The sequence below is a fragment of the Stegodyphus dumicola genome, chromosome 7 (assembly GCF_044657685.1).
Source record: "Stegodyphus dumicola isolate Sdum_Otavi_A_Nest chromosome 7, ASM4465768v1".
NCBI lineage: Eukaryota > Metazoa > Arthropoda > Arachnida > Araneae > Eresidae > Stegodyphus > Stegodyphus dumicola.
Window position 1 is genome coordinate 59,580,334 of NC_140774.1, and position 27,862 is coordinate 59,608,195.

At 34.9% G+C, this 27,862-nt stretch overlaps 2 protein-coding genes across 4 annotated transcripts in view; both read left to right on the forward strand.

Moving 5' to 3' along the window:
- Positions 1–27,862, forward strand: part of LOC146996201 (uncharacterized) — a 186,932-nt gene that overhangs the window by 143,841 nt on the left and 15,229 nt on the right. The gene's annotated exons all lie outside the window — the stretch shown is intronic.
- LOC146996203 (uncharacterized) overlaps positions 1,269–27,862 on the forward strand; it is a 32,454-nt gene continuing 5,860 nt past the window's right edge. The window contains exon 1 of the mRNA XM_085820309.1: positions 1,269–7,493. The gene's annotated coding sequence lies outside the window, so the exon portion shown is untranslated. The remainder of the gene's footprint in view (positions 7,494–27,862) is intronic.

Sequence of the window (27,862 nt, forward strand, 5' to 3'; positions counted from 1 at the left end):
AAGAAGTCATGGAATTAGATTTCAGATGTTTTCTCTTTCTGTGAAGCTGTGATTTTCAAGTGAACATCGAAGGTTTTAGTTGAAATACAGTTGATCTTGTGTTAATTTTAGTAGTAAATATGGTTCCTGCAAAAAACACACTGCTAGTTTTAAATGCAAAGTCATTCAGTTTGTGAAAGAAAATGGAAATTGTGCTGCAGCAAGGGTGTTTGGTGTTGGTGAATGATAATGATTCACCAACAATGATGTTTGTTTATGTACCAGATTTGCAGTGACGGTGAAGATAAAACAGAAATCGATGATGTGCCTGAGGATATAACGGAATACCAGCATGTTGAACATTTTATGCTATCCGATAATGAAAAGATTTTAAATTTAAGAAGTATGTCATTTCTTTTAAAACAGTATAAGTAAACACAAAAATGTAACTTATGTATGCCGATTTTTTTCCATATTTTTAATTTATTATTTTTATATCCGTCGTGCACTCGTATAACATGCACTCGTAAATTTCAATCATATTTTTGGCAAAAGTGCATGTTATACGCTGAAATATATGTTATGTACTGTGTAGAAATACATTACTTGCCATTTAATGTCAGAATTAATAATATAGCTGCTAAAAATAGAACATATTTTGGGTTTCATATGTTAATTATACCAAAATGTATCATATTTGCATAAATTTATACATTTTGAGCAGAAGGCTTAAATAAGGAGGGATAAATATTATTAATTCAGTAATAAGAATAGAAAATAGGCAGAATATAATTGAACATTTAAAAATTGATACTTATTGGAATGAACTATGCTTCAATGCGTATGTTACTTTGTACATGAAATACTAATGACAATTTTAAATAATCAAAATGACAATAAAATTTAATACATCAAAGGCAACCTCATGGACAGAGGACTGCATATCTAGTAGAATAAAATATTGTTAGTTCTGTCTTGAGACAAGTTTTGGAATTTTATTGTTGAGAGACTTTAATAATGAATAGTCTTTTAACAAATTTTTAATTCTTTTTTCAATTAAAATAATATGAGATTAAGCATAAATATGAAATTCTGAGACGACAATCATTTTAAACTGCTTAATATGTATTAAAGGAAAAGATTTGTCTATTAAATAGTTGATATTTTGAAATATGTAATTATAAAATTAAATTAAATAAAAATGTAAAAATTTATTTTGCTGCTGTCATAAAAGAAATACAGGAATTCATAATTTGTTTCACCTTTTCAACATCTCTTCACTGAATATATAAATATTCATGATAGCTAATGATATCCAATTATCTACATATCTTGTTTACCAATCACCAGTTTACCAATTATCTTGAGAGTTTATTGCAATGTTTTGGTATCTGAATGTAATAATTATGATGGATGTAGAATTTTTGAAATATAAACCAGGTTACAAAATGCTATAAAATAAAAAAGAACATTTATTAACACAATGTAAAGAGGAATAAATGGACAGTCAGCAGCACTGCATGACCGAAAGTGTAAATCAGTCCGGAGAATACAGCAGCACTGCTATGATGACGTGGCTATTTGACATGGCAGTAATGAGCCATCTTCATCACTTGTAATATGCTGCAAATGTGGGTAAAAACACAGATCCCATGTGGCACACAGCCATCACACCTGTCCTGAAGAAGTGGATTCTTAATTAACTTGCTTGAAATAGAACTTGAGCTTACAAGAGCAAGTCCATGTTGTGCTGGATATATCTCTACTATTCTTTTTAATGGCCATGTAGCTGGGAAAATGTCACCTTTTAGCAGAATAATATCACCAATTTCCAGGAATGACCATTCTCATCTGGATTTCAGCATATGCAAGCATTCACTGTGCCATCTCTCTTCTTCATCTTCTTTATTTTCTGCAACAGAAACCTCATGGAATGAAGGGGAGGCCTGATACAATCACATTCAGGAACACTTGTAGTAGTTTCTCATAATTCTTTCAAAGTTCACTCAGTTTTCTCTTTGCTGCAATAAAGTTACTTCCTTATCACAGGAAATGTGAATGTAGGCAGGAGAATTAACTTGCTTGAAATAAAACATGAGCAGTAATTGTTACAAACACAAACAAGTCCATGTTGTGCTGGATAAACCTCTACTATTCTTTGTAATGGCTGTGTAGCTGGGAAAGTGTCACCTTTTAGCAGAATGATATCCCCAATTTCCAAGATTGACCATACTCATCTGGATTGCAGCATTTGCAAGCATCTCTTCCAGAGCTTTATTTTCTGCAACAAAAACTTCTTGGAATGAAGGTGTGAGGCCTGATAAAATCACATTCAGAAACACTTGTAGTAGTTTCTCGTAATTCTTTCAAAGTTCATTCAGTTTTCTCTTTGCTGCAATAAAGTTACTTCCTTATCACATTAAATGTGTCAGGTATGCCTTGGCTTGCAGCAAACCTCTTGAATGCAACAGTCAATTGTTAAATCTCAGACAGCTTCTTGGTGAGCTGTTGTTAGCTAGCTGTTGTTGCCATGCAAACGAATACAGTCAAAAGTCTTTAATCCGGACTCGTCGGGACTTCGGTGATTCCGGATTATTGATTTTTCCGGATTATAGATCATCAGTTTAAATCTGGTAAGATGGCATGCAGAAATTATAAAATTAAAAATATAAAAACAGTAATTTATAAAATAATGAGCAATTATGATCTAAAGGGTATCAAAATTTGCAAAAAAAAAAGCTTAATATTTATTTGTTTACTTTATTAAACATTTCTTTCAACGCGCGCATGCGTAAAGCATACATTATGCATAGCCGAAATTAGAAAATTGCAACCAGAAAACTATTTAATTTGTATTCGTGATATTTGTAATGACCAGGAATTTGATTTAAATCATATCAAAGACGAAGTACATTGAGATGAAATACTACATTTAATAAGGAATTATAAGCCGAATAAAATAAAAACATCTGCCCTGAAGATAACGATAATGTTGACATATCAACTTCCAGTTCATTGCGCGCCGCCACGTTCCCCCTCCCCCCCCCCGCGCAAAGCAGCGTGAAATTGATAAACAGATTTCCGAACGGTTAAATAAACAAAGGATATGCCTTTATCCATTTCTTGGAGCAATTCCACTTTTTGTTTGATGGACATCGAAACATACATTCGTTTTCGTAGATCCTTTGGGAGCTCCAGCATCGGAAATTCTATTTGACATAATCGAAAGTTCAAGCTTACTTTTATAAAATTGCTCTTACAGTCTGTAAAAAATAATAAGCCGGATCCAATTCGAAGATTAAGGAACAACGCAATCATCAACATTAACTGAAATAGACAATTAGATAATTTGAGCTTATACCGTCCGTTATACATTAAACGCGTAGTGAAAACGTATTCTGCGCTTGTGCACACGCAAATGCGCAGTCGTAAAGGTCTTACGCGCACGCTTATGCGCATGCGCAGAAAGTTTTTAGCTTTGAGGTCCGGATTATAGATCATTCCGGATTATGGGTGTCCGAATTAACGACTTTTGACTGTAATACAGCATAGCTGTTAGCAGTCCATTTACCATGTCCTTAGTTAAATTTTAAATCATTGGGACCGTATAATTAATACTACAGTTAGCAAATGGCCCTTATAATTTGCAAACTATGCATTTTGCTTTGAAACTTTTAATAATTTTCTTTGCTCCATTGATACAACAGTTGTGTTTTAAAATGGAATTTACCACTATACAACTTGCATATGGAATTTCATTCAGCTCAATCAAGAGTTCATCCAGTCTATTAGGAGACTGAATAATAAATGAATGGTTAGCATTATAATTTATTCTAGTATGCTGAATACAACCTGCCACTTGTAGGAGGCTGTCTTCAAAAAAATTATTTGATGCTGCGAACACTATAACTTTCAAAGGTTTCTTGCAACTTAATAATTGTATGCCATCTTTAAAATGCACTTACTATACCCACAATACTAAATAGTGCCTTGATGCTTTTCTACATTCCAAAGAGTTATAGGGAAATGTTCACCCTTGAAATTTGGCAAACAGTTTTGTATCTTTTCGATAAGTGCTATTTAAGAAAGTACTTAAAGTTTCAATTTTTAAACTGTGTCATGAAAGTATGGTATTAGTTCTCTTTTCAATCAATGCATCTGATCCTCAGTGATGTTACAGAATTCAAAACTCAGTCAAATTCAAGGGGCCTCTTTTACCACCACAGTCAGTTTATTTTGAGCTTTTCTAACAGACTCCCCAGGAAGCAAGGTCTGTTGGGTATAATTTTGATGGAATGTAATTCTGATCGAGACCTCAGTAAAACTCCGAGATTTCCGTACTTCAGTTAACAGTAAATGTTTTTCATCTGCGACAAGGTGATGATAACCTTATTAGTGCAACAACATACCATGCAAAGATTTGAAACTTATAGTAACTCAGAATATTTTGAATGGAACCAACAAACTTTGATAGAATTCAGTTCTAATCTAGGAAAAGAAGAATAACTGTAGTTATGACAGCTATTGTAATATTAAGTTCTTGCTGTTATAATTAATCACTTTTTGGTATGCAAAATCTGATGCATTACGAAATGTATCTCAACTGCATTGTCTGGAAGTGAATGCATCTAGGAATTTTAATATACTGAAACTTTATCCATTTTTCATTAATACTATTAGGAACCAGATCATACCAATCACTATCGGAAATCCAAAGATGTCGATACGTAATCTCCATCGCTTTTACAGCTATTGAAAGGTTAAAAAATCTCCGATGATTGTAATTGTAATTTTCTTCAACAGCCAAGACTGTCTTAATCCCATTATATAATAATGTTGAATCAGATTATAATTTCAACAATTTAGACAATTTATTAGGCATAATTTGCACATTGAGAGAACCAGTTTCCTGGTTCAACAAATATTGGCTTTAGGAAAAGCTAATTGGTTCACCATTTCCTTAGTTTAAACCACTTCTTTGGTTCCTTAATTTCTTTAGTCACCTGTTTCGTAGCTTCCAATATATAAACTGCCTACAAGTATCAAAAGCCTTTTCAGTGCTTTTCAATCTAAAGAAAAGATCATCGCATAGAAATAATTTCTTATTATCTCTGATGCGTGGCGAATCTTTTTCACCATCCACTGGAATTGTTTCAAAGTATCATTGGCAGAAATGAAAAGGAGGCATGAAATAAGTTACCATGATTAATCGATCCCATACTTCTGAATCTTTTTCCCCCACTCACTGCAATTGTTTTAAAGTATCATTGGCAAAAATGAAAAGGAGGCATGAAATAAGTTACCATGATTAATCGATCCCATGCTTCTGTTCTGCGAAGCATTTCTACCTTCTTTAGCTATAAGAATGTGCTCATACAATTCGGCAGTATCAGACATAAACACTACAACATGTATTATGAAACTTCCAAGTACCAAAACTAATCCCACTTGATAGTTAGTCCTACAAATAATATGGAATTCAAAGACTTTCCTTTATATTAGGTTTAGAAAAACCATAGCACTATTTGGTATAAATGCAGAATGTTGAGGAATGTATTATGCATTATCAGGTAAACCTGTGTGTTAAATTAACTAGACTCATAGACTCAGTTTTTCATAATCGGACATGTATTCTTTATAACCTTTTTACAAACTAGGATTTCACTTAAATTTGTGATCAATGGCAATTAAGTGTGAAATTGCCACTTCTTTATATTCTCTCATATTTTCAGCAGAATCTCAAAACGGAAGCTTCACGAAGAGTCTAATCAGAATTCACTTTGAAAAGCTTTAGATGATATTTCTCTTTGTGTGCTAGCACTGTAACCCTTTGAAGTAACTCACTAGTTTCCCAAAACCACTTCAGGGCTTTGTCAGTGTTTAACTCAGTCCAAAAGTTGTCTAGTGCAATTGCGGTTTCATTATCACGAAATGTGTTTCGAATTCTTCCAGAAAGTACTCAACCAAAATATGTGTGTTGTGCCACTACTGAATTTTTATTTATACCTGGCAACAAAAGGCAAATCCATTATAACTGCCAATAAAAATGTCAATTTTTCTCACTATATTCAATATCAGCTAACAACAGAATCTTCAGATGACAGAATATTATGATCCGTATGCCTCGGTGGAAGAGGAGAGGTAACTTATTTAGCATAACACTCTCTTGCAGAATGAAATTTTAGAATCATGAGCGGAAAAGCACATCTGGATAAACAGTAGATAGAGCATAACTTCTTTTCAGTGGTAACTTCAGTGTACAAGACTCCAAAATAAAGCTGCATTCATTACCAGTATGCAGAACAGAACAACTGTGCTGGTTTCCCATTCTATCAAGTGCTTGAATGATTGCAGTGGGAAACAATACTTCTTATTTTTTCCATGTTAAGCTTTAAATTATAAGAATTTGAGATCACAACTGGATTTAAGTCAGCTGTAAAAAAACTGACTTACTGTTCTCATGTAGCAGTGTGTATTACTTAAATTTCGAAAAACTAATGCAAGTATGTTAAGTACCACAGAGGCAATTAAAGCATGGATTATATATTTTTTATGTTATCTTTCCCTCTGTTACATCTAATTCCTTAAATTTAAATATTTTAATGGTACCCATTCTTTAAACAAATAAACATAATTTATTCCTTTACATTGATAAGAAGCAATTTTATTTGCACTTGTATTAGAAATACATTGGCATTTTCGCTAAGGTCTCTTTTCATGCTCAGTATTACAAATTTCTAATGAAGCACATCTATTACTTAAATTCTAAGAAGCTGTCACATAAGGAATGTCAATAGCTACTTTCTGAGACCATAAATAATGAGTATTGGAGCCTACGTTTTGACACAAAATAAATATTAAAACAACTGTTCTCTTGTAGAAGCTTCTACATGCAATGAATATAAGTTCCGAATTATCTCATTAGAAACATCACCCTAACACTGTAAGCTTGAATGATTTGTTACTGGTTAATCTGAAAAAGTTTTTAATAAAGATATTGTTATCTCTTTTTGTCATTATATTGCTTGAAATCGTTGTATTTTCAAAAATAACAGTTACCCACTGATTAATATAATGTACTTTAAATACCCAAAATATTACCTGCCTTATTAAATCTACCTTAGCAGCTAGAAGCATCTCTCATTGGTCTTACTGGGATACTGCACATCTACTGTATCTACATATATTATATATATAAAATCTTGTGGCACTTTGCATGTAATATGCAGTTCTTCTGTATAAAGTCTGAAACTTTCTGAGTGAAAATTCACTTTGCAGCCCATAGCTACCATATCGAGTTAACATTAATCTAAAACAAATGGCCACTGTAAGATACATAATCTGTTAATTACTGTAATGAAAGTCGGTACAGAACAGGAAGTCTTTTTTGGAGAAGTTTTCTGTTACGAGAAGTTGATTCTCTCACAAGTGGGATGGAGTTGGAAGTTATCTTGTCTATAAGAAGATGTCCAAGACTGTGGCCAGTAATAGACACTTAGTAAGGTATCAGGATGGTAAGTAACATCATCATATTTTCATCTATTTCGCAGAGTATATAGAGAGCAGTAAATGCTTTTACCAATTTCTACTGCACTTCTACTTTTTATATAGCCTTAAGAATAGAAATATTTTTTTATTGCTTTGAATGTTTAAATGCACCTTGAAGATTGAATATCTAAAAATTTTTAAAAAAAATTAATAAATAATTACTTTGAATGTATGTTCATTCAAATTAGAAATATTTGTGTTAATTATATATTTTTATCTAATTCACAAAGTAGCAAAAATAAGTGTCTGTCTTAATTGCTTAAAGCAAAACCAGGAAACACAATTTACTGCAAAACGAACTGCATCTGTGTCATCTATCCTTTTCTCAATTTAAGGGAACCACTTACTATATATGTATTTAAAAGAAGACTGTTAATTATTTAAAAATTTTTAATCTGTTTGTTTTCAGTCCCAAATTTAATTAAGTAGAAACCTATATTCATATAGAAGAGCATCTTATTGCTAGAAACTAATTAATAATAATATAAGAAGTAAAATATACTTCTTATATTGGTGACGGTATCAGGTTCAATGTTCTGTCTTACTTTTTTCGGGAACATGCAAGGACCTGACTCGGAACAGAGAGCTTACTAAATCTATGTTCAATAACTGTGGGAAGTAGACAGGATACACAAGAAGGGTATACAAAACCCTTTGTTTTTCTCTCTTTACAATAATTTCCGTACTTCGGAATACAAAGACCCACTACTTGTGGTCTAAACGTAAGAATATAAAAATATTAAACTAAACTCTAACTTAACTTTGGAATAATAAACGTGGAAGATTGGCCTTATATTAACAGGAAGCCGTATGTAGTACAGAGAACTGTTAACACTACAATACGTTTAAAAATTATCACGAGGATTAAACCTCTGGCCTGGAAGCCAACCAGCAACTGAGTAAAACTTCTAAGGTAAGCGGCCTGCTTCGACTAACTCCATCCTCTCTCTCGCTTGGCAAAAAGCCACAACTTAAGTACTTGGAGTTCGCCAGACAAATTTTGCATAAATAAGTTAACGCTTTTAATTCTGGCCGGAAGTAGAAAATAAGAAGTGATAGTAAAGATTTAAAATAAAATAAACGTTAGTAAAACTTAAGATCCTTACATACTTCCCGCCAGTGTTAATTAGTTTTAAACTGAGGTCTAAAACGACCTTGTTGAAAACATTTAGCTCTAGAATCTAACGCGAGGCCAATCTTTTACAAACATTTCTCACTAGAAACTAGAAATTAAAAAAAAAAAAAGAAATTTGTTTTTACAATAGCAGCTCCAAGGACACGCAATTTTTCATCTGTACTGCATCTAAACAGGAGCTTTTATTCAAATCTGGTTCCTTCCAGAGATCTGGAAGGAAAACTAGTTTAATGAAATGTTACACAATGAAATGGCAAGTAACATGCATATTTATATTTCTCTTAACATTCTTATTTCATTCATGACTATTTTAATTATCTCTCCCCGTGCTCTCTGACATGTGTTGTAAAAGAACACCAAACACGAATGTGTTTATGTATACGTGTTCAACACTTCCTCCTACAATCAAAACACTAACGTGTTAAAAATTCAACATACCAAGACCTCGTAACACACCCTAACTTCAACTCTAAACCCTGAGGTACTATTCTGAAAGTGGCTAACTCTGAAGTGTAGCGTCAGAGAGCCTAACAACATTCATTCAACCTTTAACACATATTCACCATGATTTGGTCTTTTTACAGTAACACGAATAAAAAAAATTTTTAACATTACTTTCACTTTTACCATATCACAGTATTTCTTAACATTTAAAATAACAGTCCACATTGTATATAAGAACATATTAACATGCCGTTAATTTTACGCATTTGAAAACATACATTAGTAGTACATTGTTAACTTCTATTCTTTTCAAATCAAGTGCTAATTCTTCTACATTGAAATACTACATTTCAAAAAGTCTTTCAGACTAAAACTTCTTTCTTGCCAGAATGTTTTGAATAAAATTTATACAATAACTTTTACAATACTTAAGTCTTTACATATTCCTATTATACATCAACTTTTGTTTTACGCGCGAGTAATTGAAAAACATAATACCAAAATCGGTAACAACTCATTTCTCGCCTTTTTGGCGATAAAGGTAGACCTCGCATGACGTAAAACTTCTTGAAATCTGCCACTTGCAGTAAGAATGAAAGATTAACTTACGTTTGCAAAGTAACATAAAATTTTACTTATCTTTGTTATATTCGGACATTCTTTTCTGAGCCCAGTCCTGGAAGGTAGCGCAGATTCTCGTTTGTTTTATCCTCCTTCTTGTGCGGGCTCGCCCTTCAGGGCCTTCCTCTAGAAGCTTTCTTTTTTCTCCAGTTCGGTCACCCTTGAATACCTTCTTTTTCGCCGCTGCCTGTGGTCTTGGCCGTTTGATGGCAGCTGGTCTTGGCGGAACCGGGAGAATCCTTTCGCGTTCCTGCTTGGACCTCGTTGCTGGCCGTTCAAATTTTCCTTGTAACTTTTCCTCCCCCGCTGGTGGCCCTTCCGCAGTTCGGCGACATTTGCTGCGGAGAGTCCTGTCGGATGAGTAGATCTTCCGTTTTAGAGCCGGATTATAGTTGCCGTCATTTCTTCTGGCTCTCTTTGCATACGTCGTCCTTCTCCCTTCTTCATTCTGGGGGTGTTCGTGAGCTCTCTTTTCTGGACGGTTTTTCTTGTTACCTTTAATTTTCCCGCGGGGAAACTTTCCTTTCACTTGCTCCTGCCTCTTAATGGCTTGTACTTGTCGTTGTTCCACCTCTGGAGCTTGTGCCCGCCGTGTCTGCCGTGCCGGATCCTGCAAAAGATCTGTAAATATTTGCATTTTATTACGATCATAGTAGGGTTTGATTTGATCAATGTTTGCGGAGCAGGTTTCACCATTCCTGGCTTTTAACACTACTACAGCGTGAGTTATTTTTTCTATGACATATGGTCCTTCAAATCGTGGAAAAAATTTGGCAGTTTTATCTTCTGGTGCTGAAGAAAGTGAATGCTTAATTTTTAACACTTCATCCCCTACTTTATAAGTTACTCCCCGTCGTTTCAAGTCATAATACAGCTTTTGTTTTCTCTGTGCTACTTCAGTATTCTTTTTTGCTTCTTTAATTAGTTTTTCTATATCACCCATTTTAAATTCTGGGGCTCTTTGTTGCACATAAAATAATTTATCTAACGGCGTTATAATCTTTCTGCCTAAAAATAACTCAGCAGGAGTTTTGCCCGTTGTATCATGTTTTGCGGTCCTAAGGTCGAAAGCAAATTCATTGACATAGTTATCCCAGCTTTTATGAAAATTGTTAACATAACTACGGATAATTTTCACTATATTTCTATTCACCCGTTCCGCTATATTTGATTGCGGCCGATACGGGACCATTTTTAAATGACGTATGCCCAGTTTTTGGCACATGTCTTCAAATACATTACTTACAAATTGAGGACCATTATCCGATATAACTTTTAGGGGCGCTCCGTATTTTAAAATATATTTATTTAAAATAGAATCAGTAACTAATTTCGCGGAGGCTCGTTTTAAGGGAACAATTTCGGTCCACTTACTAAAATGATCAACCATAACAAGGAGATAGCGACTTTTATTTAACTGACTTTTTGGGAAAGGGCCCAATAAATCGATGCCAATTATTTCATTTGGAAATTCCGATTTTACTATTTAGAAACTCGGCCGGGCGGAAATTAATATAATTAACTGCTTGACATGTTGAGCAGGACTGGACATACGCCCTTGTTAACTTTTGCAGTTCAGGAAAATAGACTGCCTCGCGTACGCGTTGGATAGGTTTTCGAATACCAGCATGAGAAGCTAAAGGGCTGTCATGGAGCTCCTACAGGATATTTAATCTAAGACTAGCTGGGATAACAGGTCGAAATTCGTTGTTGGAATTCGTAGTTTTTGTATAAATTAATAGACCATCTATTAGTTCGTAATGGGCCGCCCTATTTCTTATCGCCACAATATCTTGGTGGCTAAAATTTTCAGGATCCTTTAAATAATCATAAATATTTTTAAATTCAGGATCCTTACCCAGTTCGGTTATCACAGTTTCTCGGGAATGTAAGTTACATGCTGTGAGCATTGCCACCTTTACAGTATTTTACCTTCTTCATCTATTTTAACTCTGGATAGGGCATCTGCTACGATATTTTCCTTTCCGGGGGTATGCTTGATTACCAGATTATATTCTTGTAGCTTGAGTGCCCATCTTATTAACCTTGGGGATAAGTTTTTCCCTGAGTACAATCTAGTTACCGCCGCATGATCAGTGTACACTGTTATTGGCGCCTTCCCAAAATAGACTCGGAACTTTTGCACTACTAACAGAACTGCAAGTGCCTCTCTCTCGGTCGCGGAATAATTTCTTTGTGTTTGATTTAAAGTTCGGCTAAAAAATGCCACGGGCTGCTGATTTTGCGAAAGTAGCGCTCCTACCGCATAATCCGAAGCATCCGCTGAAATTTCTAAATTCTCATCCTTTTCAGGAATTTTCAACAGAGGGGCTTGCGTTAATGCTTGTTTTAGTTTTTCGAAAGAACTATTGGCTTCGGCCGTCCACTAGAATCTCGCCTTTTTCCTTTTTAATTTTAACAATGGTTCAGCAATAGCTGCAAAATCTTTTATAAAGGACCTATAATATGAACAAAGTCCTAGAAAAGAAGAGAGCTTCTTCGCCGTGTTTGGAGTCGGATACTTTTGTACAGCGATTATTTTTGATTCGTCTGTCTCTATTCCTTTCTGAGATATTTTGTAACCTAAATATTTTAATTGAGGGGCTGCAAATTTGCACTTTTCGACATTAACTTTTAGACCGGCTTCATTTAATAAAGAAAACACCTGTCTTAAATCCTGTACATGTTGGTCGAGATTATCACTAGTAATAATGATATCCTCTAAATAGATAAATGTGGACTTTCCATGAACAGGCCTTAACACAATGTCCATATATCGCTGAAATGTTGCCGGTGCCCCTGAAAGGCCAAATGGCATACGCAGAAATGCATAAGTGCCAGACGTGGTTATAAAAGCAGTCTTAGGCACGTCCTCAGGCCTAACCCCTATTTGAAAATAACCAGTCGTTAAGTCTAAAGTCGTCATATATTTGGTGGATGTTATGTTCCTTAGAATTTCTTCAATAATAGGTAACGGATATACCGGATATTTAGTTATGGTGTTTAATTTACGGTAGTCAATTGCGAATCTCCACCTTTTTGGATGTGTCAATGGATAGTCATTATTTTTCTTACATAAAACCACCGGGCTAGCATAACTACTTGAGATGTGCGTTATGATCTTTTTACGTAGCTTATCGGTGATATGCCATTCTATAATTTTTTCCTTATTCTTATCATACCGGTATGCTTTGTGGCGAACTGGCATTGAATCTCCGGTGTCAATACTATGGTTAGTAACCTGAGTAAATCCTGGAATATCACTAAATAACGAAGCAAATTCACTTACCACTTGTCGGATTCTTCGTTGCTCTTCATTAGGCAGGTGGTCAAGGTTTAATATCGGCGGTTCAGCCTTTTCTTCACGAACTGGTTTCATTGTCAGCTTAAGGGACGCTTCTTAAAAATCTAGCGTTGCTTGTGCCTCTGAAAGAAAATCTATTCCTAAGATAATATGTGCTTGCAGATTCTTTACTATGAAAAACATAACCTTTACTTGTTCGTCCTTGATACGGACATACAGCGGTAATTTACCTATACACTTACATCTTTCTCCTTGCGCAGCTAACACTGTCGTATTATCCGAATTATATATACGATATTTACGAAAATACTTCCTAAAAAAATCTTCTGCCACACAGGAACACTGCGCGCCTGTATCCAGGAGTGCGGTGGCTGGGATATTATTCACCAACACTTCAATCTTCGGAAGAGTCAAATTTTTCACCATTACTGTATTTAACTTGAAGGAAGAGGGGTTTTCGTGGCCTTCGGATTTCCGCACCCTCCCGTCAGCAGAAATTCGTTTTAGTTTAAATTATTTTTCATTTCCGTGCTTTTCTTCTTTTTCCACTGGCCTTGAGACTTTTTTCCTGGATTGCTATTGAACTGTGGACGTTCGCCGGCTGTTTTTGAATGCTCGGGTTTCCTTGCCCACTGATTCGCTTTGCTTCCGTAGCCGTGTGCTTCAGTTTGCTGTAGTCTTGGCGCACCAAATTGGTTTCGCTGTTGATAATGGCGTCTTCTTTCAATGTCCGCCGTTCTTCTACTTTCAAACTGGATTGCTAGCATAAAATAACTTTTCCAGTGTAGTCGGATTTCTTAATTGAATAAAGTCTTGCACTTGGGGCAGTAACCTCGGCAAAATCACTTGAATTATCTCAGGATCCGGACGGTTTCCTAACAAGATTTTGAAGACGTGAATTTTTCTTAAAATACAGCTTGAGAGATTTTCGATTCTTTGCTGATATATGCTGAAAAGTTCCGTTTCTAGTTTCGCGCGATCCCTTACGACAGGGAAGGCTTTTACTAGGGCAGTCTTGAAATTCTCGTAAGTATAGGTGGGACTTCCTGCTTGACCCAAGAGACTTCTGCCTATACATTTGAACCAATTAAGCGCTTGGCCCCTCAAAGCGCTGGTAGCTAAGGTAACTTTTTGAAATTCGTGCACGGGGTAGAGCATGAAGTGGTCATCCAATTTTTCCAAAAAACTGGTTACCGGTGAGTTTCCATTAAATGTTGCTTCTCGTTTCATCGAAGCGCACATGGTCTGGACGATGTAACCAAATCTTTCCAGGGCGGCAGCTGGCATTTCTGGATTCTGAGCCGCTTCTGCAGGCAGCACAGGTTCTTCTTGAAACTCGGCCATGGTCATTCTTCTTCGTTGGGCGCCACTCTCAGGTTCAATGTTCCGTCTTACTTTCTTCGGGTATATGCAAGGACCTGACTCGGAACAGAGAGCTTACTAAAGCTATGTTCAATAACTGTGGGAAGTAGACAGGATACACAAGAAAGGTATACAAAACACTTTATTTTTCTCTCTTTACAATAATTTCCGTACTTCGGAATACAAAGACCCACTACTTGTGGTCTAAACGTAAGAATATAAAAATATTTAACTAAACTCTAACTTAACTTTGGAATAATAAACGTGGAAGATTGGCCTTATATTAACAGGAAGCCGTATGTAGTACAGAGAACTGTTAACACTACATATACGTTTAAAAATTATCACGAGGATTAAACCTCTGGCCTGGAAGGCAACCAGCAACTGAGTAAAACTTCTAAGGTAAGCGGCCTGCTTCGACTAACTCCTTCCTCTCTCTCGCTTGGCAAAAAGCCACATCTTAAGTAACGGCGTTCGCTACACAAATTTTGCATAAATAAGTTAACGCTTTTAATTCTGGCCGGAAGTAGAAAATAAGAAGTGATAGTAAAGATTTAAAATAAAATAAACGTTAGTTAAACTTAAGATCCTTACATAGGTGATGCAAAACCATTTGCAGGTATAACTGACGCCAAACCATATGGTTCATTAAATATAGAAAAATTTGAGTGTGTTGGACATATTCAAAAACGAATGGGAATATGGCTACGCAAATTAAAACTTGAAAGAAAAAAAGTAAAATTAAATGACGGTAAAATCTGTCTGGGAAAGGGAGACTAACAGATAAGTTAATAAATGAAATAACTTCGTATTATGGTAATGCGATTAGAGAATATAATGAGTCTGTTAGTGATATCAGAAAAGCCATTTGGGCAATTTACTACCAGAAAATATCGAGTGATGAAAAGCCGATTCATGACGTTTGTCCTACAAATGAAACCACATGGTGCAAATACAATATAGCTAAGCAAAATAAAGCTGATTATAAGCATATAAATTCTGAACCAGTCGCTGTAATGGAGGCAATAAAGCCAGTTTTTATAGATTTGTCACAACCTTCGTTATTGAGACGTTGCCTTGGCGGCAAAACACAAAATAATAATGAATCATTTAATTCCTTAATTTCGAAATTTTGTACAAAGACATGTCGTGCTGGTAGTAGGATAGTTCAAATTGCTGGAAATGAAGCAGTGATTGCTTTTAACGAAAGGTCTGTTGGTAGACATTCTGTAATGAATGAGCTACAGCTTTTTAGAAGTAAGTTTTCTATTGAAGGATTTTTACAAATCGATAACAAGAGAATAGATAACGCAGAAAAGAAAGGCTTGTCAGAAACAAAACAACAGCGTAAACTTGAAAGGCAGCAAAAAATGTCAGAAGTGCAGGCCTCCATAAAAATGATGGGGATGTTTATTGTGCTGGTGCGTTTTAATTTGTAAATAAAATTTTAGCAGTTTAGCATACAATTTGAAGTAAGTCGTAAAAGATTTTTTCACACATGTTAAATAATATGTATATTATACAATATAATACATATCATATGCTTAAATGCTTGAGTTTATTTAACTAAAGTGGTTATGTAAAAATAAATTTTTGTGCAAATATGCTACATGTATTTTAATATACGGCTATCACTCTGTCATGGTAATGTATATAGCAAAGTAAATTTAACGTGTTTCATACTAACAAAAGCTTCTGCAATTTATTAGGATTTATACTTTTTAAATGTATTTTGAAAATAAATATACTATGCACTTTATTATTAGAAAGTTATATACTGAAGTATTGGCATTAAAACTCAAATTTCTTAAAATACGGTTTTTCGCAGTTGTATACATAGCATTTAAAGTATGCTAAAGTTACATTGTGGAAGAACTATTAAATGTTTTATATGTTTGATATACAGTAATGTATTACAGAGAACTTGAGCTAAGACATTTGGCTAAGACATTTGTCTATAAGTAAATTCTTATTTGTAAGGAAGTTTTAGTTTTATCATTCTTAGTCGATATGTTATACTTCGATGAATGTAACAGTTTAGCATACAATTTCAAATAAGTCTTAAAGGTTTTTTTCCCACCTATGTTTAAATAATGTTGCATAATATGATACATATCATATGCTTAAATGCTTGAAAGTACTTAACTGATGTGGTTATGTAAAAATAAATTATTTGTTCAAATATGCTACACGTATTTTAATACACGGCTATCATTCTGTCATGGTATTTTATATAGTATGGTAATTTTAATGTGTTTCATATTGACAAAAGCTTATGCAATTTATTAGGATTTATACATTTTAAATATATCATTTTGAAAATAAATATACTATGCACTTTATTATTAGAAAGTTGTATACTGAAATATTTGTACAAAACTCGATATTCTTAAAATGCATTTTTTCCCAGTTGTATACATAGCATTTAGAGTATGCTAAAGTTACTCTGTGGAAGAACTATTAAATGATTTATATGTTTGATATACAATAATACATTACAGAGAACTTTACCTGAAACATTTGCCTATAAGTAAGTTCCAGTTTGTAAGAAAAATTTAGTTGTATTATTGATAGCGTAGAAGTTTCAAATCATTTTTAGTTGATATGTTATACTTTGATGATGGCAGCTTATTTTACATTAATTATGCTTATACCAACTATTGGAAATTATATAATATTACAATATCTCTCAGAACATAAGCATTTTATATATTTTATAACAAGAGAAGTATTTAAAAAAAATATTTACATTAAAACTTGATTATCTCAAAACATAAATTTTCACTGTTGCGCGCATGATGTTTTAAAAACGGTTCTTGGTACACACTTTAAATTTAATGGACTTCTTTATATGAGTATTATCATCTAACTGAACCAAAAAATATATTGAATATTTTAATAGTCAAAAATTTTACGCATGGAAATATTAAAAATTTTTTATTAAAATGCATTGTATAAATTTCTTAAGATTTTTGGTTCACAGTAGTCTTTAGATGCTATACAAGCTGTATATTAACTATGAAGTTAAAATATATAACAGAATGTTTTAAATTGTGCACGCAAAGTGGGAGTATTACGTGAACATATAAAAAATTACCTCACAAAGAAGATTAAATTATAAAAACATTTGTGGCAACACAAGCTATTTGCTTACTAATTCAGCTGTGCTATGTAGTCAGCTGTAAAAAACTGGAAGTAATAGCTTTAAAAATAAATATGCTATCCCAATTCTTACAACAGGATCATATTCAGAGATTTTGAGGGTTTTAAGGTGTACGAGACCCCTTAACGTAGTTCAGTGGAGAACGTGATGCAACCACTTCTCATTCCCCAATGACTTTAGCTTTGGCACTTACGTTTCAACCGTCACAGGAATGACGGCCTTGATAATTCAACGAAAGAACATATTATTAGTACTCATTTCGCGCTCTTAACGTTCTTAGCATATTTCATAATGCCTTACCGGAAATTTCTGTTTTCAGCTATAATCCTGGAAGGAAAAGTTCTGTTCATGCTGGTTCTATCATCTCGACTTGAGGTTTTGGATGATGGTAAATTACTCATGTATCGATTGTTATACTAAGGGAACTCTATTTTTATGCCTCATGATTGAGAAGTCCATTATTGCCACCAACCATAACCGAAATCTGAAAGGATTTTATGTGGGACTTCTCAATATCTGGCAATCTCTGGCAAATTCCGCTCAACATCCACGATTTGTTTTCGTGACTTCTTGCTGATTAGCAGCATTATCTTCTGTGTCCTAATGTGTTCTGCAGTTCTTTCGTAAGTGTTCATCACCACTGCAGTTCTAGCATACTAAGGTCGCTTTCGTCTGACGTCTGTTCCGCCTTAAGACACTTACTTAAGTGGGTAGACTGCCTGGACGAGCTGTCACTTGTCCACTAGCTTCTGGGTTGGAGTAGTTCCGATTGGGCAATGGTGTGTGCAAGTTTCTGAAAGGACTGCCACGTTTTTCATGGCGTACACTCTAGGCATTTTTTAAATCCTTGAGATCCACTATTCGCAATTGTTTCTATACCTCAGGTTCCCGTATGCCACCGAGGAAGTATTTCATGGATTGTACTTCACGTATTTCTGTTGAGCAGTCAAAAAAGGAGAGATGGGAGAGCATTTCCATAACAATGGCGAGCTTCTGGATTATTTTGTTGAGCTTCTGCTGTCGAGATATTAACTGCAGCCTTCTGTAGTCTTTTAAACACTTCTTAGTAGAGCTTTCGCGTACCGGGTACAGCATCAAAATCTAGCCTCTGGGTTTCTAGAAGAGTGGGACCGATATCGTCTTCTTCTATTCTCAGAGAAGCTGCGAAATTACAGGTTTGTCTTCGGAATCCTACCCATTTCCATTTGGAGCTATACAGAACTGAGCCTTGTACATATGTCACATGTTTTTTCCATCACACGTGGAAAGCATGACAAAATGGGTCGGAAAACATAGGTACCTATTTAAAGGTATCAGAATCGTCTCCAGTTGTCATTATGAATGTGTTAAAGCTGTCAGATTCTTTGGCGACAACAGCAGAGACTTTGTCATCGATTTGTTGTTCGACATCAGAAACTCTTCCTTTGATTTGTAGTTTGACAGCATTAACTCTTTCTTTGATTTGCTGTTTGACAGCAGAAACAAGTTCTCCAGTTTCTCTAACTCTCCTTTCGACCATGTTATTTCTGCTTTCAAAATCCTCGAAAATCTTCTACTGTTGTCTTTTATTTCTTCTTGACAGGCTTAAGTATCAATTTTGGATAGATTCCATCTTTCCTTGAACTGGTATTATTTCCCCTTTCCCTCTTTTGTTGGACGCATTTATCTCTTCTGTAAAGGAATCAACCTCTCCTTTTATATCTTCCTGGAACGCAGCAAAGACTGTCACAAGCTGCCTCAGATGCTCCTCAATTGTTCTTGTCACTAGCATTCTGTCCTACTTCTAACACCCAAAATTGTTCCTGGCATAAAGGTTCGTAAAGCATGCGGAAGAGCTGGTAGTTTGTTAGAATTTATTTGTCCCGAAAAAACACTAAACAATTCTGCAGTTTTTCGAAAAGTACGAGTAAAAAATATAATTCCAAAAATATACGAAATATAAAGGAACACTGCTAGTAGTTATCACTTTAAAGTGCTGAGAATGATGAAGAAAATACGATGAAAAGCGCACGTAAAGAGCGAACATAAATCTGTCAATACTCCTTACTCTATGCTGAACTGCAGAGTTCAGAACTGAAGTTCATTCTGGTCTTATCTCATTTTCTCACTCTCCATACCAAAAGCCCGAAACTGACAAAACTGTTGGACGTTCGAAATTTTGGAAGAGAAAACAAATGAAGCCACAAGGAAAAATCTACATGGCTTATAATGATTGTCACATTAAAAAAAGGAGTTCTAAAGTATAACGCCAACTAAGGGCGTTACAATAATTTTTAAGCTCCGACCTCTCTCCGTCAAGACATGGAGAAACTACTGATGGTGTGAGTGAGAGAGAAGCAGCTTCAAGGAGGAACCTTAACACAAAGCATCTTTTGTGAGAAGGCACTATTACGAGTTATTTACGAGCGATTTACGGTTATTTTCTAAAGAAGATCCCACACACTTCTACAAACGTGGAATCGGAAGACCCGTTTAAAGCCAGTCGGGGCTGGTTTGACAACTTTAGGGAAAGGACCGACCTTCACTCCGTCGTCAGGCATGGTGAGGCAGCAAATCCGGATGTAAAGGCAGCTGATGTTTACATCAAAATGTTTTCCGAACAGATAGTAGCCAAAGGATACATCCCCCCAGCAAGTCCTCAACTGTGACGAGACAGGGCATTTCTGGAAAAGGATGCCGAATAGAACTTACATAACGGCAGAGGAGAAGATGCCAGGTCACAAACCCATTAAGGATAGATTAAATCTAGCAATTTGCGTCAATGCGAATGGCGACTGTAAAATCAAGCCACCGTTAGTATACCATTCGGAAAACCCCAGAGGCTTTAAGTCATATAATATTTTAAAAGAAAACCTGCCAGTTATAATTTTAAGAAGATATGTGGAGGGCAAATCCGAAGGCGTGGGACAGAATGAACTTCTTTGTGGAGTGGATAATTCTGGTGTTCTGTTCTGGTGTTGGCCTCGACAATGCCCCTACTCACCCATCAAATCTCGAAGATGATTTACTCGAAGAGTTCAAGTATATAAAATTTCCCTACCTACCACCCAACACCACTCCTATCCTGCAGCCCATGGATCAGCAGGAGATTTCTAATTTTAAGAATTTGTACACCAAGCACATTTTTCGCCGCTGCTTTGAGGTGACAGAGAACACAAACCTTACCATTCGAGAGTTCTGGAAAAACCACTTTAACATCGTGATGTGCCTAAGAATTATTGTTCAGGCCTGGCTGGGTGTTACAACGTCTGCATGGAAGAAGCTGTGGCCTGAGGCTGTAGCTGAAAGAGAATTCGAAGGATTGGAACCCAAAGTGTCAGTGGTAGAGGAGCTTGTTTCTCTGGGAAAATCCATGAGTCTGGAGGTGGAGGAGAGAGATGTGAACGAACTCGTAGAGGAACAGTCTCAGGAGCTGACAACCGAGGAGTTACACGATCTGCATTTGCAGCAGCATACGGTGGTTCAACGAAAAATTAGTTTTGAAGAGGAGCCAGAGATGGAGGAGGTTATCCCTGCAAGAGATATAAAACAGATCTTGAGAATGTGGGATAAAGTTGTAGAGTTCGTGGATAAAAATCACCGCGAAAAAGTTGCAACTAGTCCTAAATCGGAGTTGTTCAACGAAACTTGCCTAACTCGATTACGCAATACCTTGACAGGTAGGAAGAAACAAACCTCCTTGGACAGTTTTTTTAAACGATCTGCGGGTGAAAATGAGCAGATCATGACAAAAAGAGCGAAGACCAGTGACAAAAATTAAGCGCTTCCGTAGGCACTTTTTCTTTTAATTATGTTTTTATAGAATATGTATTTGTTATTTATAAATAAAGGTTTCTTCTTGTTTTTGAATAAGAAACTACATTTTTCTTATTCAAAAACACTTAAAAAAACAGCTGAGGTCGTGTTTTGGGAGCTGGAACGGATTAATGGCATTTCGATTACTTTCAATGCGGAAAATTGCTTTGAGATACGAGCAAGGTTACGAAACATATTAAACTCGTTTGTCGAGGAACCACTGTACTTAATTATATAATCGTTAGCAAGCAGATAGTAATAAATAATTTTAAAACTGTGCTGCTATCAATATACAAATTATGTTGACTAGTATAATTAATTTAGAATTATGCGAATACATATAATATAAGATGATGTATGTTACTACAGATACGTGTTAATATAATACATATATAAGTCTGTGCATATATATGAAATCATAATTCTTTTTATACCAGTTAACAGTTAGAATTACTGAACAACCATGAAAGGTTCCCCAAGAATGAAATATGGTGTAACAATGAACACTTAGTTTAGAAATTCGATTCTATTATATATTGTTGTAAAAGTCATTGTAAGAGTGAAAATTCTTCATTCTGCCTTAATGCGATTTTTTGCGTTTAATGCGTTGTTTGGTGATTTTATGATCCCGAATTATATTGATGTGATATATTAATACTGCATTTGTAGACATACGTTTTCTGAGAAACGAGTCAAGGCGATTGATTTTTTGTAAAAATTTGGATTTATCCTTATTTTATTGACGTGCACCAGCACAGAATTGAGAATGGCTTGTGCTATGCTTCGATGGATGAAGAAGCGTTTGTAAGTAATGAATATTATGAACGTTTGAACATATTTAAATGAATAGTATTAAAAGTATATATTTACTTATATCATATACTAATAGTTTATGGTAAATTTTTCATTATAAATCTCATCACAGTTTCATTTCTCATTCTATTGCATTTCTATAGCGGTACATAAATTTTGTGGTTTACATATTGTAGTTTGCATCAGTTTTGCAGCGCAATTTATTCCTCGGTATGTTACTTGTAGTGTTATTAGAAATTCCATTATTTTTGTATTTTTTCTGCAATTGGTAGTATCTGATTAGGAAATTTATGTTTTATTTCAAGATATATATGAAGTTGGTTATATCAAGTGTTAAATAAACGTTGTTATTCGGGCAATAGCGTTAGCTCTTTCGAGATAGATAAATGCAATTCTTATTTCTTAAATACTCAAGATATAAAGACACACTCGAATAGTAGATTCACTCACTTTACGTTTTTTAAGGGTTATATATATACATTAAAGCGTGATCAAAACAACCATTGACGAGTAGTCTTGGCGTAATTCGTATTCATACCAAGATTATCCATTTCTCAAGGCAATAATTTTTGTTATTTTTGCTAAACCGTTTACGAAAATATAATTTTCCGAATCCTGAACTCTTATGCATGGAAAGGCAGCTTTTAAGATATTTGTTTTGCAATTTGATGCAAAATTCGTATTTTTAAAACAGTGATGTATATGTTCTTTTTTTAAAATTCTGCCAGTATATAACATTATATAACATTCTTGTGTTATCACCATTTATAGTTGTCGCTTGCTGTACAGCCTGCTGAATACATTTTACTTTCTAGGTATCTACAATTACATCGTGTTGTTTCGGTACGAACAGGGGCGAAGTATTCATCACTTAGATACATTTAAATATAATTAATTAATTTTTTTCTGATTTTGATATCTATAATATATAGACAGGATTACTGATAAGAAATTTAAGAAAATAGTAAATGAAGAAGTAAATAGAAAAATTTCTTTCAGGTATTGTGAGATGTCAATATAAACTTCATACATTTTACTAGAGGGCTGTTGACAAAGCAAAATCTTTACTATATATGTCTACGAGCTCTACGTATACAGTGTGTTGCTCAAAGTAAACTTCCTGCATTGTGAAGAGTACTACGTGTATGTCGTGATGTGTTCATGCGAAGCTTGTTTCCTCGTATGAGCTCTGCCTCTTCGAACCGAAATTGACCGTAATCTGCAGCGTCTTGAGTTGTTTATGCAGCTTCTTGAGCTGTTCTGGTATTTCCTGTCGAATCTGACGATGACGCGGACAGTCTTGCATCCTTCGTTTACTTGCGACTTCTTCCCGTCATCGCGCATATTCTTTTGACGTTCCGCTTTCCTAATGGGCCTCCGTTTCGCTTCTGCTTACCTTTCCGGAGCACGCAGTGATTCTTGGTTTTCTGAAGGTCTTTTGCGTCTACTACTAGTTTCTGATACAGTTTGAGCCAGCGAAGTTTCTTGAGTTGTTGCTTGTCTGCTGGAACTCCTATTCGTTTCTTCTTCAGTTTCTTGAATGCGTAACCTTTCTTGTCACTATGCTTGCCTGCTGAGTTTCTAGTTGTATCTTCATTCATTTTTGAAGCATGCAAGTTTTCTTCTACTTGCCTGCTGAGTCTCCTAGTGCTTTTTACTTCATTTTTTATGTAGCTCGCTGTAACATTTGTGCTGTCTTCTTGCGTTCAGACATTTTAGTAAATTGAAAAAAAAATTATGTAACTGTAGTAAAGTAACATTCATCTAAAATATGTTAAATACCTACAGAAGTTTAAACTTCTACTCAGAAAGGAACTATACAATAAAAGAAATTAAATTTTTATAAATAAAATTAGAATAGCATAAAATGCATAGAAACATTTCATTATGAAGAAAATGTATTCATTCTTTCCAAGCAACCAGCTATTCGTAAATAAATTTTTCTTGCCAAGTCAGGAAACAAAGAACTTTGACACTTGGGGTAATACATTTGAAGTTATGATTTAAATTTATTTTAATATAACAAATTTGCAAAATCTCAATAAAAGAATTAACGTAGCGATAGCATATCGTGTCACGTATCTAAAGGTGAAACATAAAAGTTGCCAAAAGCAGCTATTCATTTAAAATACTGAAATTAACGAAATATTTTTCGACATACAGTGACGTTATATGGAATCACGTGCTTTCTTCAACTCAGAATATAACCGTAAATAATAACAATAAGTTTCGAGTTTGGCAATACTATTTATTTCATATTTTTTTAAATTAAAAATTTCTCTTAAACAATACGATTTGAGAGTGAGAAGAGCCATCATTTTTCTAAATAAAGCAATTTGATCTCCAGCGCTTTCCGAAATTTTATATAACATCTCGAGTGATAGTCGTAGGAAGATAACAATAGTCGAAAAGTTTTACCAAGAATTTTTGAAATCCGAGGGTACCTCCTTCTAAACTCAAATCTCCCCCCCCCGTTCCGGAGGATATGATGTTACGAAGAAAAAAAAAAAAAAAAAACAAAGAGGCAAAATCCCACATATATTTAAACTGCTGACTCCTGTTTACAATATTCAATTTCCTTTAAAAACATTAAGCTTCATTTAAATAAAAGGAAAATAAATTCACACATTTTCCCTATCTTTCAAGCTTTTATTGTACTTTTAAATATTCTTTTTGTCACTGTTGCGCAAGTTTTCCGCGGCGTCATTAGGAGCCGTAGGTCGAAAACATATAAGAATCATTGCTGTAAATAATGATCATATGATAAATTGCATACATATGCGATTCTTTTGATTAGAATTTGAGTACAATTCTTTATACATCAGCTACTATGCCCCTTTATGTAACGACAATGATTATTTTCAATGATTATCCGATGAGAATGATTCTTTACAATGATTATTTGATGACAAAGATCATTTGCAAAGAATATTAAAGCCGATGACTACGATTACTTAAATAGAATATGCATGTCATTCGATGACAACGATTATTTCCAAAGAATCTTCGATCACGTCACTATTGTATATCGCTATACTTCTGGGTTTGGGGGGGGGTTGTGTATTATACTACGGCCCTGTAATTAAGCGTTTTAAATGACATCAAAAACGTTAGTAAAACTTAGGATCCTTACATACTATCCGCCAGAGTTAATTAGTTTGAAACTGAGGTCTAAAACGACCTTGTTGAAAACTTTTAGCTCTAGAATCTAACGCGAGGCCAATCTTTTTCAAACATTTCTCTCTAGAAACTAGATATTAAAAAGTCGTTTTTACATTATCATCTCTATGGACAAGTATTTTCATCTGTACTGCATCTATAAACAGGAGTTTCTTAGTTGAAATCTGGTTCCTTATGAAAGGAAAACTAGTTTAATGAAATGTTACACAATCAAATGGCAAGTAACATGAATATTTATATTTCTCCTTTAAAATTCTTATTTCATTCATGACGTTATTTAATTATCTCCCCGTGCTCTCTGACTTGTGTTGTAAAGAAAAACACCAAACACGAGCGTGTCTATGTACAAGTGTTCAACACTACCGCCTGCAATCAAAGCACTAACGTCTTAAAATTCAACATAACAAAACCTCAGAACACACCTTATATTCATCTCTAAACCCTGAGCTACAATTCTGAAAAGTGGCTAACTCTGAAGTGTAGTGTCAGAGAGCCTAACTACATTCATTCAACCTTTATCACATATTCACAATAATTTGCTCTTTTTACAGTCACACGAATAAGTTAAAATTTTTGGCATTACTCTAATATTTTTACTTTTAACATATCACAATATTTCTTAACTTTTAAGATAACAGTTCACATTGTATATAAGGACATATTAACATGCCGTTAATTTTACGCATTTTAAAACATACATTAGTAGTACATTGTTAACTTCTATTCTTTTCCAAGCAAGTGCCAATTCTTCTGCATTGAAATTCTACATTTCAAAAGTCTTTCAGATTAAAACTTCTTTCTTGCCAGAATCTTTTAAATAAAATTTTATACAATAATTTTTACAATTTTCTTAAGGTACCTTTCTCAAAGATTATCAATGCTTTTTCAATATTCAAGTATTTACACATTCCTATTATACATTAATTTTAGTTTTACTCGCGAGTAACTGAAAAACAATACCAAAATAGGTAACAACTCCTTTCTCGCCTTTTTGGCGATAAAGGTAGGCCTCACATGAGGTAAAAATTCTTGAATTCTGCCACTTGCAGTAAGATTGAAAAATTAACTTACGGTTTCAAAGTAACATAAAGTTTTACTTATCTTTGTGATATTCAGACATCCTTTTTTCTGCCCAGTCCTGGAAGGTAGCGAAGACTACGGTCTGGTTGATCTTCCTTCTTGTGCGGGTTCGTCCTTCGGTCCCTTCCTTTAGCATCTGCCTGTGGTCACGGCCGTTTGATGGCAGCTGGTCTTGGCGGAACCGGGACAACTGTCTCTCGTTGTTGCCTGGATCTCGTTGCTGGCTGTTCAAATTTTTCTTGCGTCTTTGCATCTGCAGCTGGTCTTCCTTCATCAATTCGTCGACATTTGCTGCGTAGACTCCTATCCGATGGGTAGATCTTCTGTTTTGGAGCCGTGTTATAGTTGCTGTCATTTCTCCTGGCTTTCTTTGCATTAGTCGTACTTCTCCCTTCTTCATTCTGGGGGTGGTCGTGCTCTCTCTTCTCTGGTCGGTGGAACGACTTCTTTTTCTTGTTACCTTCAGTTTTCCAACGGGGGAACTTTCTTTTCAATTGCTCCTGTCTACTAATGGCTTGCCCTTGGGATTGTCGTTGTTCCACCTCTGGAGCTTGTGCCTGCCGTGCCGGATCCTGCAAAAGATCTTGAAATATTGGCATTTTATTACGATTATAAAATGGTTTTATCTGGTCTACGTTTGCGGTGCAGGTTTCACCATTCCTGGCTTTTAACACCACTAAGCCTGAGTTACTTTTTCTATGACATATGGTCCTTCAAATCGTGGATAAAATTTAGCAGTTTTATCTTCTGGTGCTGAAGAAAGTGAATGCTTAATTTTTAACACTTCATGTCCTACTTTATAAGTTACTCCCCGTCGTTTCATATCATAATAAAGCTTCTGTTTTCTCTGTGCTACTTCAGTGTTCTTTTTTGCTTCTTTAATTTATTTTTCTATATTGCCCATTTTAAATTCTGGGGCTCTTTGTTGAACATAAAATAATTTATCTAACGGCGTTATAATCTTTCTGCCTAAAAATAACTCAGCAGGAGTTTTGCCCGTCGTATCATGTTTTGCGGTCCTAAGGGAGAAACCTAATTCATTGACATAGTTAACCCAGCTTTTATGAAAATTTTTAACATAACTACGGACAATTTTCATTATATTTCTATTGACCCGTTCCGCTATATTTGATTGCGGCCGATACGGGACCATTTTTAAATGACGTATGCCCAGTTTTTGGCACATGTCTTCAAATATATTACTTACAAATTGAGGACCATTATCCGATATTACTTTTAGGGGCGCCCCGTATTTTAAAATATATTTATTTAAAATAGAATCAGTAACTAATTTCGAGGAGGCTCGTTTTAAGGAAACAATTTCGATCCACTTACTAAAATAATCAACCATAACAAGGTGATAGCCACTTTTATTTAACTGACTTTTTGGGAAAGGGCCCAATAAATCGATGCCAATTATTTCATTTGGAAATTCCGA